Source organism: Sinocyclocheilus anshuiensis, unplaced genomic scaffold (assembly GCF_001515605.1).
Source record: "Sinocyclocheilus anshuiensis isolate Anshui unplaced genomic scaffold, SAMN03320099.WGS_v1.1 scaffold2048, whole genome shotgun sequence".
NCBI lineage: Eukaryota > Metazoa > Chordata > Actinopteri > Cypriniformes > Cyprinidae > Sinocyclocheilus > Sinocyclocheilus anshuiensis.
This window is the reverse complement of record NW_015555896.1, coordinates 97,255-104,344: the sequence shown is the minus strand read 5'-3', so window position 1 is coordinate 104,344 and position 7,090 is coordinate 97,255. Positions and strand designations below refer to the sequence as shown.

At 38.0% G+C, this 7,090-nt stretch overlaps 1 pseudogene; it reads left to right on the top strand.

Moving 5' to 3' along the window:
* The first annotated feature begins 4,192 nt into the window (after positions 1–4,192).
* Positions 4,193–7,090, top strand: part of LOC107675895 (elongation factor 2-like) — a 4,951-nt pseudogene continuing 2,053 nt past the window's right edge.

Sequence of the window (7,090 nt, the reverse complement as noted above, 5' to 3'; positions counted from 1 at the left end):
TTTTTTACTTAGCCAGTGACACTGAAAAGTACTTAACTAAGCATAAGCAGCCGTAACCAACATCCCATGAATGCGCAGACTGAAAAAAAATATTTTCAGCTCACTTCATTTATTGACTGATACTTTTAGCCACTCAGACGGTTTGAAGGTTCATGCGCCTGACCAAGTCGCTCTTTTCTGTCACTTTGATTTCATCTCAAGACAGACTGATGGTGTCCAATTGTGTCACTGTCAAAAAAACGTCTGTTCTCGGTTTGATTAAAATGGTTGTATTCAGTGAACTTGTGACCTTGACGTGGTTGCAGTCTCTTCTTCCTCCCGTACACCTCTCAACAACAGTGAAGATTGTTGTCACATAGATGGTAAGAGCACAAATGCAATTGTATACTTTTTTTCTCTACTTCACATGCAATCCATGTGGGCGCTGTAACCATCTGGATGTTCCAGCCCCGCGAACCTGTAGAATAGGCTGCAAGACAAACAAAAATAGAGCACAAAGCGTTTAGAAATGAAACATTCTCACTCTGAAGTGCAAAGCCTGTCATTATAGTTGAGTGCATGCATCAAGCTGCTCTTATGCCCTTGGCTTCAAAGCAAATGCATGACCCAGCCAAAGCATGCAATGTGCTGAATCACATATTCAATCCAGCTGTAACGTACTTTATCTGCCAGCTTTTTCCAGGTTACAGGACTACCATTGAATGTGAATCTTGCAGGCAGGACTGGTGCTATGGGGATGTTTGTGGGCGTTAAACATCCTAAGTTTAAAAGGTCATTGATGAATAAGGATGTCTGTGATAATACAAAGGTGAAATCGTTAAAAAATTCTGTTTAAAAAAAGTGTCAAGTTCTTAGAAATGTTTTTATACAAATTGTATACATTTTCAAAAAAAAAATGTTTACACCATTTTCAAAATAGTCACTCTTAAGTAAAAAGTAATCTTAGTCATAATTTGAAAGCTTTTAAACATTTTTCAAAGGTATATAAAAAAAAACTTTAAAACTTACACTAACTCCATGAACAGATACTGACCTTTTCATATATGTCATAGGTAGGTAGGTAGATAATGCTAAACTACTTCTGCCAAATCTGAGCATCCTCAGTTGAAATGTAATAGTCATTTTTGACATGGAAATGAGGCTGTGAGGGACAGAATTACAGTGCGTTCAATGGTTAACAACATACCGATTGTTTCGCTGACGAGCCCATACGTACGTCTGCAAGATGTCTGTTAAAGATCTCTTGATCTGGAAAGCATCTGCTCTGTACAAACCTCTGGCAGATTTCAACGTCTCGGTTAAGTATAGACCCGATATAGTCCGGCTATGTGTAACCCACTTCTAGCCCAAATAACCTTGAATTTGGTTTCATGTCATTTTTTGGCAAAATAACTTGTGAGATGTATGATATTCCATCATGTAAGCAAAATCAACAGCGTTTACAGGGTGTTTGGTTTCATTTCTTTGATATGTTTAATACGTAGCCTGTGCATAGCCACGATTTAGCTCGTAGTCAGAGCAGCTATCTGTAGCCCACTTATAGTCACTGTAGTTTTTGGCCAGACAGCGCATGAGATGGTTGATATCCCATCATGTTCGCAGTGTCAATAATATCTACAAAGATATATAAGTGTCATTTCATGACATGGTCTATATGTAGCCACGATTTAGCTCTAAATTGGACGGTCTACGTGTAGTCTGCTTTTAGCCCACCTGGCGAAATCGAGGCAATCTGCGGTCTAATTTTAACGGCTTGGCTATAGCCCTATCTATACCTGTAACCAGACCAGCGATGAGCATGGCCAAAATAGCCTTAAAATTGTTTACATGTGCAGTTTATCAAATCCACGTATAATCAATTTAGCTCTAAATTGGACAGGCTACGTATAGTCTGCTTTTAGCCCACCTGGCGAAATCGAGGCAATCTGTGGTCTAATTTTAACGGCTTGGCTATAGCCCTATACCAGTAACCAGACCAGCGATGAGCATGGCCAAAATAGCCTTAAAATTGTTTACATGTCATTTTCGCCCATGCAGCTTCTTATCAAATGCAAGTAAACTTTTGAAACATTTAAATTAGCATTATTTTATTTTATTATTTTGCAGCATTATTAAATATACCATTATTTATTATGCCAAAAATAATGCTAATTTAAAAGTTTCAAAAGTTTACTTGCATTTGATAATATGATGTCATGCATCCCACAAGCTGTTACATGTTACATTCATACACATTATACGATATTATTGATATTCGGCATTTATATTTATACATATATATTATTGATATTTTCATTTATAAATAAAAATGCAATTACAATTCCCAACCGCTAGATTGCAATTGTAGCCCTACTGAGACATGACTACTGGCAACGCGAGACATGAGAGTTACAGATCAGTGTTGTGGTTTGAATTTTTTTTACGTGAGAGGGCACTAAGTTTACTTGTTGGAGAGCAGCGGGCAAACAACAAACGATAAAGGACATTCCTACTTGGACTTGTAAGTATCTGTTTTTTCGTTTTGACACGTGTTCATTATTTAACTATATTATTTGTTATCATGTTTAGGAACCGTGACATTTTAGTGAAGGGAGCAGATCGTAGTTGATAGTGATCCATGACCAGTTTTTTTTTTCTTTCTTATTTGGCAGATGCTGTGATGACCAACTTCCCGGCAGCAACAGAGTTGGACTTGAGGAATGCAGTTGGGAGGCATTTTAAACAAGAAATAAAACCAATAATTAATAATTTCCTTTAAGTTCACTGTTGGTTGTTTTATTTGTTAAAATAAGTAAACCAACAAAAGGATTAACCTTTTTTTTGAATCGCATCATATGACCCCTTTAAGTGTGATAACATGCTCTTGATTTGTATTAGATTTTTTTTCTTTTAAATAACTTAAGATTTAAAATATTTTATTTTTTCATTTTTATATTTTTATTATCTTAAGTTGTTAAAAACTCCAGATTTTTTTATCATAATATTTATATTATGTGTATTGTATTTATAACATTTTATTTTGTCATTAATTCTTTTGTATTTTTATCATTTTGTATTGTCTTAAGTTGTTAAAAATGTTATTTTTCTTAATAAAAGCTGTATGTATGGATTGCCATTTTGTTGTCTATTAGATGTATATATGTAGTCGTTTAATAGCCGTCTAATTGATGACTAGTCTATTCTTGGGCTATGATTAGACGTCTATTAGATTTTCACTGACAGCCCAAATTTAGCCTCGTTTTAGCCTAGACGTCTAGGCTATATTTAGACCTCTAATAGACTGTCTTTTAAACGCAAAATTGCTTGCTGGGCAGTTTTACATATATTCTAAATCAAAAACACCTTAAAGACATCTAATAAACGTATATTTGACGTCTGATAAGAAACGTCCTATAGACATATTGCAGATGACCAAACGCTCTTAAAAATGTCTTGCTGATGTAAATGCAGACGTCAAATAGACGTCCCCGAGATGTACGTGTGCTATCAGGGAAATGTCTATCTGAAAACTTAAGTAGACAAAAACTCCATAAAACAGTTTTAAAAGTGAGTTGTGAAAATTACATGATTTAAGACTTTTATACAGGGCTTGTTATTGTGAAGGCTGTGTCTGTTCCACACAGCCTCGTTTTTATTCGTGTTAAATTCAATATGGTGTCTAACCTGCAAAGGAGATTTCGATTACTTAATTCCAACCAAAACACATAGCCTACAGTATCTCCACATCAATACATGATCTGTCAAAATATATGATTTACATCCCCATCACCTTTAGCATCACTTTTTACCCACAGTTCCATACTGTCCAATCAAAACCGCGTGAGAACCTTAAAAAAATAAGTGCTTGATAGTGTGTAAATCAGTTTGCAAGACTTTGGAGACATTATAACACAGGGTTTGTGAATTTAGTGACGAGGCGCCACCTGCTGGTCGAATGCCTGCTTTATATGAAGGAAACCGTTTAAAAGGTTTAAATTATCCATTTCTCAATTTCATGTGCCTGTAATTTACTGTAATTCAATTATATTTTATCGCGTTGTATACCCTGTTCTCTACGTTTTCTGTCATCCTGGAACAATGATACTACACCTTTAAATGTGAGCCATGGCCCGACGTCATCACGTACAATACGTACGGCGCGCGCTTGATATATATTCATGAGAGTTGCTTCTCTCTCTCTCTCTCTCTCTCTCTCTCTCGCTGTCTCTCGCCTGTGTCTCAACGTGACAGGCGGTGTAAAACTGAGTTCACCGTTAAACGAATCCAAAAACATCGGGCGAAATGGTGAGTCGATATATGATGGCATTTACTTTATGCGTTAATTATCTTCTAAAGTTTGATATTTTGTCACTATTTAAGTGCTTGGAGTGGTTGAATTTGATTTAATAATGAGGATTCTGTACGAGACACTTCTGACACGCTGATCAGCATATGAATTAAATTATGCCTAGTCTTTAAGTATATAATATGTACAGTTACTGTTTAAAATCCATTTTAGATTAATTGATCATTTTTAGTACATAGTTAGTTTGCCCTGAAATGGTGAACAGATGTTATGGATCACTTTACTTTTTATCCATTGTGCTGCCTGGGTTTGTTACCCTGGTTTCATCAAAGTCCTGTATTGATTCTAACATGTCTGTTTCAGTGGTGTGTCAGCAAAACAGCTGGCTCTACAGACTTCATTTTTTTGTAATATTTACCTTTGTACGTTGTACTGCAATTGTTTTATTTCGCAAATAACGTTCTGCACAAGTTAATTAGACGATGTATTAAAATTCCTCTAGAATTTCATTTTACATGCCCCCTCATGGGTGCTGCCATTTTGAGATCACATGACCACATGAGCTATTAGCGTTTATTGTCATTGAAATAAAACACACAATATACATTTTACTAAAATAACAGCCACTGCTCAGAAATTCATTATAATGGTGTTGTTCATATTACACTTGGAGGAAAAAAAATATAGGCTAAAAATAGCTTTGCTTCTGCATAATTTGTGCTTCATGCCTCTAGATCAATTGGTAGTCGTTATATAGTCCAAAACCATAGGTATTGTTGGGACTGAGCGCACATTTAGGTACATTATATTCTTATAACCAGAAGTATTCATTATTTTAAATTTCCTCTTTTCACCTCCCTAGGTGAACTACACCGTAGATCAGATCCGTGCCATCATGGACAAGAAGTCCAATATCCGTAACATGTCTGTGATAGCGCACGTTGATCACGGCAAGTCCACTTTGACCGACTCTCTGGTGTCAAAAGCAGGTATCATTGCCTCAGCCCGTGCCGGAGAAACCTGTTTTACAGATACGAGGAAGGATGAGCAGGAGCGTTGCATCACCATTAAGTCCACGTGAGTGTTAAACATTCCCATTCCTCATCACAACACCTAAATCTGTAAAGCCTGGCGAACAAACATTGAGAATTAGGTGCACGTGCACAAACACACTGAGAGATTAACTTCACTGTTTGCACCCACAGTGCCATCTCCATGTTCTATGTGCTCCCTGATAATGATTTGGCCTTCATTAAGCAGTACAAAGATGGCTCAGGCTTCCTCATCAACCTAATTGACTCATCTGGGCATGTTGACTTCTCTTCAGAGGTTACGGCCATTGGTGAGAGAATAAAGCCAGTATTGATGATGAACAAGATGGGCCGTACATTGCTGGAGCTGCGCTGGCCCTGAAGAGCTGTACCAGACCTTCCAGAGCATCGAGAACGTCAATGTGATCATCTCCACCTATGGCGAGGATGAGAATGGACCTATGGGCAACATTATGGTGAGTGCCTCATGGCTTGCTCATGGGACCTTTAAATTTTTCAAAGAACTTATCCTTCTATGCTGTTTCTGTGTTGAATTTTAAATTGATTGTCCGAAAATGGTTTTAAAGTACACTAAGTTTCTACTTAACATCCTGCTCTTGGATCAATCCAGTCATTGGTACTGTTGGCTTTGGATCTGGACTGCATGGATGGGCTTTCACTTTGAAGCAGTATGCGGAGATGTATGTGATTAAGTTTGCTGCCAAAGGTGAAGCCCTGCTGGGACCAGCTGAGTGGTGCAAGAAGGTGGAGGACATGAAGAAGCTTTGGGGAGACCGGTGAGATGGGGAAAACCCAACAGAACAACACAACTGAATATAATGTTTCTTTATGTAACGTGACCATTTCTTGCAGGTACTTTGACCCTTCCTCTGGCAAGTTTAGCAAGTCTGCCACTTCACCAGATGTTCCTGGACCCTATCTTCAAAGTGAGTAATCTTGCACTATGAGTGGTAACATAGTTGTTATCCAAGCCATTAATGATGATTTAAAAATTCTTCACTTTGACCTGATTGTCTTGATGAAAAAATTCAGTCTGATATGGCTGTTGTGAACAACTTGGGTTCGTTTGCTTTGTGCATATGGATATTTTATGGAGCTGTAACTTTTCCCATTGTATAGATATTTGATGCCATCTTGAACTTGGAGGAAACTGCTAAGCTGATTGAAAAGCTGGACATCAAATTAGATTCTGAGGAGAAGGAGGGCAAGCCCCTGCTGAAGGCTGTGATGTGTCGCTGGCTGCCAGCAGGAGAAGCTCTGCTTCAGATGATCACCATCCACCTGCCCTCACCGGTTACTGCTCAGAAGTACCGCTGTGAGCTGCTTTATGAAGGACCTGGAGATGATGAGGCTGCCATGGGTATGTTATAGCTCTCAGAATATAAAAAATTGAAGCTAGGATTTTTTTTTTTTTTTTTTTGTCTAGATTATTCAAAGTTGATCAAAGTTAAGTTGTCACCATTTTCTCAGGTATCAAGAACTGTGACCCCAAAGGCCCTCTCAAGATGTACATTTCTAAGATGGTGCCGACCTCTGACAAAGTCGTTTCTATGCCTTTGGCTGTGTCTTCTCTGGCTGTGTCTCCACTGGCCTGAAGGTGCGCATTATAGGACCAAATTTCACCCCTGGAAAAAAGGAGGATCTTTTACCTCAAACCCATCCAAAGGTTGGTTTTTAAACCAAACAACTGCTTTGTCACAAAACCGAACTATTGGATAAAAACAGATATGGCTTACCCCCCCCCCCCCCCCCT